This window comes from Uloborus diversus, chromosome 6 (genome assembly GCF_026930045.1).
Source record: "Uloborus diversus isolate 005 chromosome 6, Udiv.v.3.1, whole genome shotgun sequence".
Taxonomy (NCBI): Eukaryota; Metazoa; Arthropoda; class Arachnida; order Araneae; family Uloboridae; genus Uloborus; species Uloborus diversus.
Genome location: NC_072736.1, coordinates 97,594,464 through 97,608,705, shown reverse-complemented (window position 1 = coordinate 97,608,705; position 14,242 = coordinate 97,594,464). Strand labels below are relative to the sequence as shown.

The following is a 14,242-nucleotide window of genomic DNA, read 5'->3' as shown; positions in this document are numbered from 1 at the left end:
GTCCAGATTATAAATACAATATATGATAGTGTTTCTTTACATATATTCTATTTAAATTTTTAAAAAATCCGGTTGAAACTTTTAAAAATCCGATTTTTATTTTTTTTTTCTTTTTATAATGTTTTTAAAAAAATGTGATTTTTATCTACTCAGTAAAAAACAAAAATGCCCATTTTTCAAACAAGACTTAGAAATTTCTTTTCGAATATAAATCTACTCGAAAATAAACAAAAAGAAAGAATACCTTGAACGCCAGAGTATCTTGTGCTGTTCACAATCAGAACTACCAAAAGTTGCCTCTGAGTACTTTCATTTGGAAAAGGGGTTGAGCCTAGGGGAAAAGAAGGAAAGTCATTTTTAGAAAAGTTTCAATTTTAACCTTATTTAAATAAATCAAAATGCACAGGATTCCTTTAAGGAAGGAGTAACATTTGAGCTTTCAAAATCTGTCAGAAAAAATTGGCTGCCATTGATTGCTAATTTACAATTAGTTTTTGAATATAATAGTGTTCAGAAAGAGTATAAGCATCGTATTTTTTAACTTACATAAAACCCTCATTTTATTTAGAACAAGGACTTGTTTTCCGTTCTAGATAAGAAGTCCTGCGAAGTCCAAAGAAAATTACCCGCACAAAAGTCCATTTAAAATCGTTTTAAGATGAAAAAGAAAGACGATCAATCCAATTCCTATTCTTCGTTTCAATCTAAAAGCAAAAATAATTTTGCATACTTAAGCCAGTAGTCTCAACCGCAGGTACGTGTACCCCTTGGGGTACAAGAACATCTGTAAGTAAGCGATTCAACACCAAGAAGTATCAAAAATTATATTAGTAATGTTAGAATTCAGTAGGGACAAAATTTGAAAAGAACAAGCCCTATGTTACCACTAATTATTTCGTGAAACTATTTTCAGTTTATGTCTGATAAAAGAAACTTTCTAATAATGCGTTCATCGAAATCATTGTTTTTTTTTAATTTAAAGTATTATCTGCATGTAATCACACATCGCCAGTTAAACATAATATAATGTTACACATTTTGGTAAGAAGTAGTGCTTTTGCTAAGGGTACACACAGCAGTGCGCCTCATGGGAGGTCACGGGAAGTCAGTGTGATCTCCCAAAAATTTCCTTATTCTGCAAATTTAGTCTGACGATTCCGCAAAACTATTATCATTCTGCAAAATTTGAAGTTCTATTTGGTAAATTTACCTTCAATCGGTGAAATTTGGAGTTTTATTCGGCAGTATTATCCATCATTCGCAAAATTTGGAGTTCCGTTCAGCTAATTGAGGATTTCCGAACAACCAAAAATTTAAGCTCGGGGCGCCCCTTTCAGCGCATACAAGTTATGATTCACGAAACGGGGTACTTGAGTTGAAAAGGGTAGAGAACCCTTGACATAAACTACGAGTACATATTCTTTGATAAAAAGTTTATCTCCACTTGTAGATCTCGCTTAATGTTTTATGTGACTGCCTTTCCACGGATGCAGTTTTCGACAAGCACAGATTCCTTTAGATTTTGGCAATGAAGAGTTTCCATGTTTAGCTGTTTATCGAACTCTTTTTAAATGGTCTGAAATTGAAAGCATATGCAACGCATTATATAAAACTTATTAAAAAAATTACAATGGAGTCATTTACTTTAAGGTATCCTACTTGGTTCGAAGATTTTTTTTTTAACCCATTCTGAAACAATATTGTTTTAAATTTTTTTTTTAGAAGCAGAAAGATCTTAAAACATGTATTATGCTTAAAAATATAAATCAAAATATCATCCTTTTTTCTTTTTAATAAATGATTTTATGGTTAAAAAAAGCTTGAAAATTACAAGTTAGGAGAAATACTGTATTAAAAATAATTAACTAAGTTACATACAATTTATGAAGCTTATTTTGTAAGTATAAATGTAATAAATACAACAGATTCTCGAAGTATTTCAAGAATTTCGAGAAATTATGTGAATTTATTCAAAAATGTTTCTAAAATTACTCACCTTTTTCTGGTAAAAAGGTTATAAACCAGAAAATATTTTATCATTTACGTAACATGCGGTCTTTTTTTCCCTCCCAAGTACTTACAAAACATTCATGAATTCATGACAGATTTCATGCTTCAATATTAAAGAAGAATTTGCAAAATCATGTTTTCTGGAAGCCAGTATCAAGTGAAAATTGCATTCTTCACAAAACGTAAGAAAAGATTTGACCTAACAAGTGTTTTACTGCAGACACTTGGTATTCTAATACTTATCGCTTGAGTTGTAATTCACGTAGATTAAAAATCCAAAAAAAAAAAATTAAATCTTAGAAAATGGGGTTGTTTAATGAGATTATTGTGGGAAAAATTGAATTTTGATGAAAAAATCTCCTTTTCAACTTAGTCAGATACCTTAAACACTATTTTTAAATGTTCACGGATTCAAAAAAAAATTTACTAAAGGAAATGGCTGCGGCTGTGATAATATGAAATTACATGTTGCCACATGTCGTAGTGAATGCCATGAAAAATGATTTTTACAACTTAAGTAAAAATTCATATTCGAAGCAGAAAACTCTGATAATTTACCGAAACTCATAACTTTTGTGGCTGCCAAAGAAAATATATTCTACCTTGAAGTTGGCCACAAAGTAATAATTAACGGTTCGTTTTCCAAACAACCGTTCACCATCGAAAAAAACTTGAACTTTCATTCCGGCATTTTCAAACAATCATTGTTTTGGTGTGACGCATAACAATGCATCACTCGAATGGGGAAATTAAATGTTCATTTGCAAACTGAATAATAAGTGGTATGTAGCTGAAAATTGATTTTTCCCCAAGAATACAAAAGAGAGAGAGAGAGAGGAGACTTGCTTTTTGGTCTTTCACCATTCAATAGTACCCTTCCAATGGAATTGTCTCTTGACTCCAGAAATATCTAATACAGCGGTAGAGTCACTACCGGGGAATGGAGGGGGTTGTCCTCCCTGTGTGACACCCAAAGTGTGTTTTAAGAGTTTTTGAAAAAATATAAATTCTTCAATTCTTAAAAATATTACAAACATATTCATCTTAGATTATATTTGAGCTTTCAAATTTCATCTATAATGGAGCACAATGCTGCGAGAAGGGGGCGGATACATATGCACCCAGAGAAAATTTTACGTAAAATGTGCTCATAGTTTATGTAATTTATACTTTAATTTTAATGAAAATTTTCTTTGTACCACATTCGCAAAAATTTGTCACTGAAAATTATATGAACTTGGTCTTTACATTCAACTACAAAACATTTTTCGGGGGGGGGGGGAGAGGGCACCAAAAATTATCGTGGTAACACCCGTTCTAGGAACAACACTGAATACAGGTATTATGATATTTGAAATTTTCTAATACATTGATTGTACAACAAAGATGACATCGTTACCGAAATAAAAGAGTAAAAAAAGCTTTAAATACATCACTAATTAAAGTACTATTATTTAAATATTGAAGCACACAGTTGCTGGAAAATCTGGTAATTGTATTTGGTTGAAAATAATTTCTACAGCATTTCGCATACCCATTTAATGCGTTTAACAAATTCAGAAACTGATAATGTAATTGTGTTGTGTCGTCATCAAAATGTATATTTTTTTATAAATTTTTATAACGTTAAAAATTTTAAGAATTTTTCAAAAATTTAAAGTGTTATTTCGCTTTTTTAAGGAGCCATAATTTAATAATTTCCCTGATCACTAACAGGGTAAAAGGCATGAAAACGAAGCGAAAATGTAGATGCTACTCATGGCAGTAATCGGACTTTTGTTTCGAGGAGGGTTTTATGAAACACATTTTTTGTGGAATCTGTGTGATCAATAAAATTTGATTTTATTTGTATGTTCTATTGGCTTTTTTTACAATAGATCATTTAAAGGGAGGAGGTGCTACTTTAAGGGCATTAATATGAGCAAATGCAAAAAAATTACGTATCCATTAAATGAAGGAAAGAAATCTTATGTGCACAATACGTAACTTTATCATTAGTATTTCATTAATGGCAAATTTTCAATACCCTTTTAACAACCAAAAGAATAAATGCATGTACCACAGATGCGTGCATTTGAAGTAAGAAATCTCATTTTTTTTAACACTTATAAGATATCTTAAACATAGGTTTTAACACTTTCAAAATTTCAAGAACTTTCATGTTTTGTTAACGTTAGGTGTTCGAAGTTTGAAGAAAAATGCTGTATTGTTTTCTAAGACATGATATTTGCAATAACTACAATAAAACTAAACACTACAGATAAAGCACCCAGTTAATACAATTATTCAACTGAGCTTCATTTTTTAACTAAAATTAATAATTTCTTCAACAAAAAAAAAATTTTTTTTGGAATAGTTATAAAAATTTTCGGAGAGGGTTTGAACCCTAAAAATCTACCCCTTAAATTCATCCCTCATGCTACTACAAAATTTGCATTACATTGAAAATTGTCTCATTGCAAAATGTGAACCTAAGTTACATCAAGAAAATGTCGCGTTCTTTCGGTCTGAATGAATGGTAAACAGCTGTTTTTTTATTAATCAAATTGTGTGCTTTGTAGCAAATGTAGTATTCAACTCAAAATTATTGAACATTCCCTTGAAAACTCGTAGTCAGGAGTAACAGTGGAACAAACATGCATAGCAAACACAAACTTGGTGTACAGGCATGAACTAAACCAAAGAATTCTGAAAAACTTTTTTTTTTATGCTTTGTTTGTCTTGCGTAGATGGCAGTTTTGAATTTTACTCTGCCAGACAAGGCTAAATCGCTGACTGGTGCAGTGATTTTTGTCCGTATTGTTCGGAAAATACGTTTCACTCCAACTTCAAATTGACCATGAAAACTTTTAACGAAGCTTGTTAAAAATGTCTGTCAAACTTTTATGCTACACAAGATGGGAATGCAAAATAAAACGCTATGAAATTTTAAATTGATGCAGTTTTGTATTGATAATTAGTGATATTGTAGAAATTACCAGGCCTAATAATAATCCAAAAAGAACCAAATTTTGCAACAAAAATACATATATATATATATATATATATATATATATATATATATATATATATATATATATATATATATATATATATATATATATATATATATACATATATATATATATATATATATATATATATATATATATATTAATTTTCTTGTACTTTATGTATATGTTAAGTCCAAGTTGTTATCCATTCAGTGGATCGATAAAATGAGTACCAAAAGTTATCTCTGGATGTTGAAGCATATAATAAAACAAGCAGTTTTCAAAAATTGATACCCTTAGTTTTTTTGTAAATGAAAAATTATTTTTATTATTTTACTATAAAAATAAAACTATAACGTAAACTATAAAGTTCCTGTTATTAACATTTTAAGTATGAGACCGACCAATATTCCCCGATGCAGTATTTATTTATTTAATCTTTAGCTCATTTCTATTTTGAATGCTTTGTACAATCAGTCAAGTCCGCGCGGAGCAAAGTGGATGATGTAAAGCAAAACAGTTTCTTTTCGTGTGCTTATTCAATCACTTATTAAATCTCTTACGCATTCACTTATTAATTGATTTACATTATTTTATTTAACAACTAGCGGTACCTGCACGGCTTTGCCCGTAATAGAAAAATTAAAAGGTCTTTTGGTTCTCCTGTATATTTACAAATAATGTATGGTGAATTTTCTCACCAATTCGCTTGTACCCATGTTACGGTTCCACGTTATGATAATTTTGTATCTCGCCAATTGGCTTGTGCCCATGTTACGGTTCCACGTTATGATAATTTAGTAATTTACTCGTCCATCTTATTATATTTTTGTTCTTAAAATTGGAATAGGAGAAGAACCAAATCGAAGTTTCGAAAAATCGCTTCAGGGTGCATACCCCCCATGCTACAAACTAATTCTGTGCCAAATTCCATGAAAATCGGCCGAATGGTTTAGGCGCTATGCGTGTCACAGAGATCCTGACAGACAGACAGAGATCCGGACAGAGAGAGATCCTGACAGACAGAGAGACTTTCAGCTTTATTATTAGTAAAGATTTACTTATTTATTTATTCATTCACTTATTTTCTTACTAAATTACTGTTTTATTCACTCTTTTTCTCATATGTTAACTAATTAAATACTTTATTTATTCTTTTTTTTTTTCATCATTGATTCATTTATTCACTCCCTTTTTTTACTCAATTCATTTTGCATAAAATATTTTTAAATGAAATATTTCCTCAGAATTTTTTTTTCCATGAAAGAAAAGCAAAAAATCTCCACCTTTTTTGCGGTACAAATTTACTGCCAAAAACAAAAAATAATGTTTCAATGAAAGTTTTACTTTCAAACACATTGTTCTTTCCTTATGAGCTCTAATTTTCAAAACAAATTTCCCATCGGTTCATTTTGGAAATAGGTAAGTTATCTCAATATTTCACGTAGATCCGCCGTACTTTATTTTGTTCGATTTTATTTTCTTATGTTTTACAAACAGAATTATAAAATGAAACTGAAATGCTTAAGTTCTATGCTTTTTGATTAGATTTCATCTTTTAACGCTGTGCTGATTCCGCGAAGAACAACACATAGAGTTCGGCAAAATCATCTAAGACAATAATTTTGTTTTATACGTAGTATGCTTTGAATTTTCTATAATTAATTTAACACCAATTATATTTTCGCTTTCACTTTGTTCTACAATCTGTTTCTACATCCTCCTTTTTGCTCGGATATAACTATTGAAAAAAAAAAAAAAAGATTTAATATAATTTTTCACCTATTAAAGCTTCAAAAATTATTACATATTAAAATAACTTTTCAATCAAATATTTGTTTAAATTTATTTTTGAAGTTTCTTCATTTTCATATCAACTCCTTTTTCCGAATTGCATAAATCGTGGCGATTTTCGTTGAAATGGGTTTATATTCTAAGTAACATAAATCATAAAACTCCCCCGTTGTATAATCGCGTAAATAAAAATGAAGAAAATAGATTTAGAAGCGTGTACGACATTCCTTTTTTCTACTTGTTCTGCTTGTAACCAAATGTATTGAATGATGAAATTACCCTTAACATCGGTGGGGAAAAAACTGTAGCACCTTTCTTGCAAAGAAAAAAAATGATTTATTGAACCCCAACTCATTACTCTACGCAAGATCTGTAATAAAACGTCAAAAATGCTCTGAACACCCTTTGAAAATCTCGACATCATGCTTTTGCAAAACAGTCATGGCATCAGGATTTCCGATTTTAGGTTGATTTACTTCCCATTGTATGGTGATACATTAAAAGTGGATGGAAGTTAAAGTCATTGTTTTGGCTGACGTTTCAGCTTCTGCTCACGGGCGAGCGCATAGAAATAAGATTAAAACTTGCGGCAGAGAATGCTATTTCAAAATGGTAGCGAAATTTTTCATGGTATTCCAACTTTACCGGTATCTCGTGGATGAAAAGCAATAATTCATATCGCATTGTGCCTTGTCTTTTCATGTGTAGGTGAAATCGGATTACAGATCATGACAAAACGGGATCTTGCTTTCTCATGCAAATGGGGAGTTTAGTATTTGACACAGTTTTACCTTTTAGTAGCTCTGTCGGGTTGATTTTTGGCTCTGTTACGTTGTCTGTGAGCTTACTTTTTTTGCCTTGCTGTATAATTTTCTCAAATGAAAGTCCAACTTGAAATGGTATATTATTCCAAATGGTAATAGTATTCAACAAAAGTGATAGTATTGGAGACGAGAACAAAATCAAAAATCACGTTGGTCAAAAGTTAGTAAATTTCTTTCACAGCACCTGCTTAGATATATTCAACGTTATTACTGGAATATGCTGAATAATTTTTTAAAAAATGAAAAATTAAAAAAAAATAATTAAAAATTAAAAATTACTTCCATATGTATCAAAAAGTAAAATTGAGATTTAACGAGAAAATGAGTAAAAAATACATTATTTCAGAACTTTTTTTTTTTTTTTGCATCTAACAATTTTTTGGCGTTTCATGGCATTATTATAATGTTCCCGTGCCACTTTTATAAATTTCTTTGAGAACAATTTTCTAAAATAAAACGCTCATTATTTTATCCAGAAATGTGGATTTGAAGAAGTGTTGGGCAATACGGTAAAAACCATAGTTTTTAACACGCTTTTATTAGCTTCACCTGTATGTATGTATGTATGTATGTATATATGTATGTATGTATCTTGTAACGGAATCTTGCAGCTCAGATTTCGTCCACTCCCAGCTAAAAAAAATCTGCAGAAAATCTTTTAAAAAAATCTGCAGAAAATTTAAGCATATTTGGAACATGGTTTCTAAAGAAAATCTGCATATTTTATCTGCAGATTTTTTGCAGAAAGCGTGTTCCAAATATGCTCAAATTTTCTGCACATTTTTTTCTGCAGGTTTTTTTCTGCAGATTTTGTGAAGAAAGCATGTTTCAAATATACTTAAATATTCTGCAGAAAATCTGTAGATAAACTGCAAAAAATGTACCCAGCAAATTAAGAATAGTAGATAACAATTAATAACAAATGAAATTATTGCAATAAAAATCCGAAAACATTTTTAATTTTAAGTTTCGACATTTCTTTAATAAAAATGAGTAAATTCACTGCGGAGTGGTGTTTCATGTTTGTTTAATAAAACATATAATTAAAACTTGAACTACTCCTCCAAAATGAAAATTTAAATTTTATTAAATTGGAGGTTATGCAAATTAAAATAATTAAACCAAATTTGTCACAAAAATACATCGCTATGATTGTAAAATTAGTATAAAGTTTCAAGACGAAATAATAAATAGAACTATTTGTAAAAATTAAAAATTCTGAAAAATTCCTCCAAATCGACCACGTGGTGGAAAGTAATTAAGTTAATTAGGCTGGTTATTATTGAGACATCGTAACACAATTTTTTTTATTCATAGATATTGACAACGTAAATGTTCGCTCAAAATTTTAAGTCAATCGGTGAAAAAGTAAAAATTTCAAAAATTAAAAACTTCCGATTAGGCATAACATTTCAAACTAACCCTTAATATAATATACACTTATTAAATAAAAGTTAATTTAATCAAATAATAATTGTTGAATTTTAAAGTGTCTTATCTTTTTGTGAACCGAGGCATGAATCCAATATTTTTTCATGGGTTTCCAATGATGAAACTTGAAATTTCCATAATTATTTGTTTCCGTGGCGGAGCAAAAAAACAATACGCGTCACCTGGTCGAGGGGTCATCTACTCTCGTAGCTTTGTGGCACCCGAATATAGCGGGACGGACCGAGGCCTCCGTGGACGATAAGAGGCTTGGCGTTCGGTGCGTTTGTACTCGAACGGCGCGCCACTCGAGAACATTATTTCAAGTCATATTTGTTCTTTTTCAATTTCAATTTCCTGATTTTTCTCCAAGTGAGTCAAATTTGACTCTGTTCCAATCCATATCCTTCTTGAAATTGACATTTTTGAAAGCCCTTTCAAACCATGTAATAACTTGCGTTATTCAATATCGTTTTGTTTTCAAAAAAAAAAAAGATGTATTGTAATTTCACTTTTATTTGATTTGAATCATGCGCTTATATTAAAATTGATTTTCATGTCATATTATTTATATAATACAATAAACAGACATTTTTTGCTTGGTAAATGTTTCAAACGTGTTGAAATGCTTTTAAATTTCAATTTAAGTTATCAAAATATAAATCAAAGTTCTTGGGGGAAAAGTTTAAGTTATTTATTACTGATTTTAATTAGAAAAACAAAAAAAATGTGTTTAATTTTCTAAAAACTGAAAAAAATATAAAAAAAAATAAAGTGTGAGAAACTTTTATGCTGTAATAAAACTTTAAAAAATAATTTAAATTGAAATACAGATTTCTTTTTGATGACCATAAAATATCTACAAACGTGCGAATTATTTAGAGAAAACTGTAAGAGAATTTTTTGTGTCGATTTTCTGTAGATTTAATTGAAGAAAATTTGCAGAGTTTTTTTACCTTCAAAAAATCTGCAGAATATTAAGAGAAAACTAAAAAGAAAACTTTTTTGTGTGGATTTTCTGCAGATTATTTTGAAGACAAAATGCAGATTTTGCTTGTCTTCTAAAAATCTGCAGAAATCTTGAAAAATACTTCAAAAAAAATTTTTTTTTCTGCAGATTTTCTGAAGATTATTTTTAGATGGGCTTCCTGCGATCGGATTCTCTTGAAGTTTGGCACGCGACCTCAGACCCGATGACAATGCAATATTCTATAATCAAATTACTTAATTAACTCTTTTAATTGTTAGTTTCCTCCAATCTTAATCAATATTTTGGCATAAATCCAACAATGTGTAAAAGGAAAAATTCTAAAAAATACATTAAAAAATGCTCGCAAAAATTATATAAAAATATCTACAAAAATCTTTAATTTTTCTGCGCCAGACAAAATTTGTTCCAATGTTCCAAGGTACAGTTCCAATGTACCAAGGTGTTAGAACATGAAATATAATTGTTTTTAACTAATTTCATGCCAAAATTTAGGTGAGCCTTCAATTGGAAATTCATTGCTGATCAGACCATTGTTGAACAAAACTTTTATTCAAATGCATCTCAAATTTTCAAAGTAATATAAATATGATTTCCGCAAACATACATCGATGACTCACAGTAGCTTCCCATCGGGGTGCCCTTGTCTTAAATTTAAGATATTACCTCGCACTCGTTTTATAAATAATTTCGTCGCCTGATACTTCTCCAACATAACACTAAAAAACAAAAAAATAAAATAATAGTTTAAAAAACTAAAAAAAAACACGCTTTCGTAGCAAAATGAACTAAAAAGTGAAAAATAATCTTTGGATGATAGTAGTTGACCAATCACTTAATTTTAATATAATACAAAAACGCGTGGGGGGGGGGGCTTCTTATCAGTTGTCTTGAATTTCTTCCATTTCTTGTCCAAGCAAAAATGTAAATAGACAGCACCCCACGCTTTTTTGTATTACATTAAAATTAAGTGATTGGTCAACTACTATCATCCAAAGATTATTTTTCACTTTTTAGTTCATTTTGCTACGAAAGCGTGTTTTTTTTTAGTTTTTTAAACTATTATTTTATTACAATTATGTACAAAAGCGTCAGAAACTGTCCAAAACTACATTTTTAGTAAAATTGTATTTTGTGAGGAAATATCAAAAATAGAGCAAAATCTTTCAAGCAAATATTTTATTAATAAAAGCTTTTATTTAAAATTTAATATATTGAATGAAAATATGTATTTAAAAGCAAAAATTATTTTCCAACTAAATAGTTTTAATTTGCATGCATCAATGTCTTGGAACATTTAAAAAATTAAATATAGTATTTTTGAAGGCACTTTTACTATTCTTTCTCAGAAGTTAATGTTGCAGTGTGAGAAAAGAATTGTAATTTTGCATTAAAAATTACTAGTTTGTTCGACCGAAACTGTTTTATTTTTATTTATTTATTTACGATCCATCGTCTCCATGAATGGTGACTGGGGAACGTTAAATATGCTCGTGGTCACATAGTCCTCCCAGTGAAACGATACCACTCGGGGTGCTGTACCAGGGATTGCTCGGCTTCTAATCTGGATCAAAAAAATCAGAGCTGTCTTCAGGGTCCCTTTCAACTGGTTAAAACATAAATAGTGGTAGGTACGGTTGATCCTGGAGTGAAAAGTGAAACGCTACATGTCCTAAGGGGCTCTTGAGCATAGTAAAAAAAAAACTGCCGTTTTGTGCGTTTGAAATGTCGTTTTCAAATGCGTGGTCTCCAGTAACGTTTTACTCTTTAGCTCCGTGCTAGAATTCAATTCAGCCTAAGACTTTCTCTAAATTGGAAATCCTTATAACTTTTTTTCTAAATACTTGAAAAAAAAAAAAAAACATTTTGAACGAACTTCATCTCGTGCAGAAAAAAAGCTCTTTCGAGTGACATAGAACGTTATTGGGAGGGGAAAATCTTTCATCCCTTTAACAGGACATTTATGGGAAAATTTAGCTGAAAAAAAAAATAAAAAGTAAGAAAAACTAATTCAAAATATCGGGGGGAAAAAACTCTGAGGAACTATCCCTGGGGGTTCAAAGTAATTTGGTAACAAATTTCACGGCTATAGATAGAGGCAGGTTTGGCATGGATTTTACCGTCTGTGGTACTTGTTGGGTTTTACCGCCTTTGGAAAAACCTGTTTCTCCATGACTTTTTTACCATCTTGGAGGGAAAAAAATCTATATGGTATTTTTATGGGTTTTTGCCATTTCTGTGCATGTGTTTAAAAGTAAATTAAATCTAAAACTGTTCGAACAAATACAATTTTTATGTAAATTATAAATCAATTTTCAGCGACAGTAATCATTCATTATAAGTTATTAGGATATTTATAACATCACAAACTTTTTCTCCCCACGCCTTAAACGAGTTTTGAATTCAAGAGGATGCTAAATAAAAACTGCAGCAGCTTTTTGCTTGGTGATGATAAAATGTGAATTTTAAACTGATTCAGCCAATTTTTGCATGGGAACAATATGATCATTTAAAAAAAATAGTTCTTAAGACATTTTGTGTCAATATTTTTTTAAATAATCTATAATGAAAATTTAATGAAATTTTTTCTTAATTTATGGCAAAAACAAAACAATTGTTTTATGACTTGATAGTATTTTTTTAAATAAAATAACTATTGTTTTAAGGCATAATAAATATACGTTATTGTAAAACTTCTCAAGCCAAAAATAATTATTTTTCTGCAATTTTATTCAAATAATTAATTTTTAAGATATATGATCTTTTAGCTCATTCACACAGTAAAATAAAAGCAATTCATTTTTTCTGCTGAACTAAATTTTTTACACAAAAGAAAAAACGTGATTTCACAAATGCAGTGAAACAAAAGATTAATTCAACGATATAAATCTTTGTGTCCTCTTAATAGTCTGTAGCAAAATAGATTTTGTAAGTATGCGTGTACAATGCAGTGGCAATAAGACTGATATAAACGACAGACACATGTAGCATACATGAGTTATTTTAACTTTAAATTCATAACTTCTAACAAAGTGACAATCTTGGAAAATTAAATGGAATTGTCAATTTAAGTTTTTAATAGCTAAAAACTTGTCCCTCTCCCGTCCGTCTTTATACATCTGAAACTCATGAGATAGCAGTTATCTTATTACTTTTCTAATGATTATTTGCTAATTTGTAATAACATATTTTCACAAAATGATACATGATACTAAACTATAATATAAGAAATGTAAAGACTTTATAGTATGAATAATATATCACTGCCTTCAATAAAAAAAAATAATGAATGGGGTTAATAGTCATTCCTAGGTTTTCCCCACGGTTTTTGTCGGTTAAAACTGGCCCTGCCTGGGTTTGGAGGAAAAACTCAATCCTGCCTGGAGGTAAGGCAGCCGCAGAAACATTTTTTTTTTTTTAAACCTCACGTCAAAAAAAAAAAGAGTTTGATGGGTGAAGCAATATCAATTTTTAGTTTATTTTTTCCTTGTATACTCATGTAGCAACAAGTCCCCACTTGGAAAGACTTTTTTTCAAGCTCACTTTTTAGCCTACTTTCCTAGTAAAAGTCAGAAAATAAGAAAAAGCATGAAAAAAGTCTTAACCCATTAATGCCTAGCGTCCCTTTTTAGGGACGGTCCAAAAATTGTGTCTCAATTTCCCAAAAGTAAACATTTCAACTCAATAATTGTGTTCATTTATTACTTTAGTATTGTTTCAATTCGTTACTAGCAGACGGTAGCACATAAACGTTATAAAGTGTGTTCTGTAACCATTTTGTTATGATCTTCGTGAAGAATTTCATTGTTCACAATGTCAAGAACAAAAAAGTAAGTTTTCAAAATTTTTAACAAGTAAATCAATTTGTATTTGATACATATGTTACTTTGATCAATATTTCAGTTTACCTTTTCTTGCATTTTTGTAGATTTTAAAAATTTTATGGATTTTATAGCAATTTAAGAGCGTCCCTAAAAAGGGACGCTAGGCAGTAAAGACTGCATTGTTGAATCGTTGCTAGTTTCTTGCTTAGAATTCAAAATTGGCCTCAAAAGAAGTTATTAAATGTTTTTAGACTAAAAAATAGGCAATATGTTTTATTTTTAAAAATTAAAAAGACTAATTAATAATAAAACTACCCTTTTTAAAGATATTTCAGTAACAATTTTTTCTGCAATTTCGAAAAATACTTAGGTAAATTTGAA

The 14,242-nt window shown here is 29.8% G+C and overlaps 1 protein-coding gene across 1 annotated transcript in view; it reads right to left on the bottom strand.

Moving 5' to 3' along the window:
- The window catches only part of LOC129223828 (beta-1,4-glucuronyltransferase 1-like), an 86,116-nt gene that overhangs the window by 49,044 nt on the left and 22,830 nt on the right, over positions 1-14,242 (bottom strand). Inside the window, 1 exon segment of the mRNA XM_054858188.1 lies at positions 245-331. The gene's annotated coding sequence lies outside the window, so the exon portion shown is untranslated.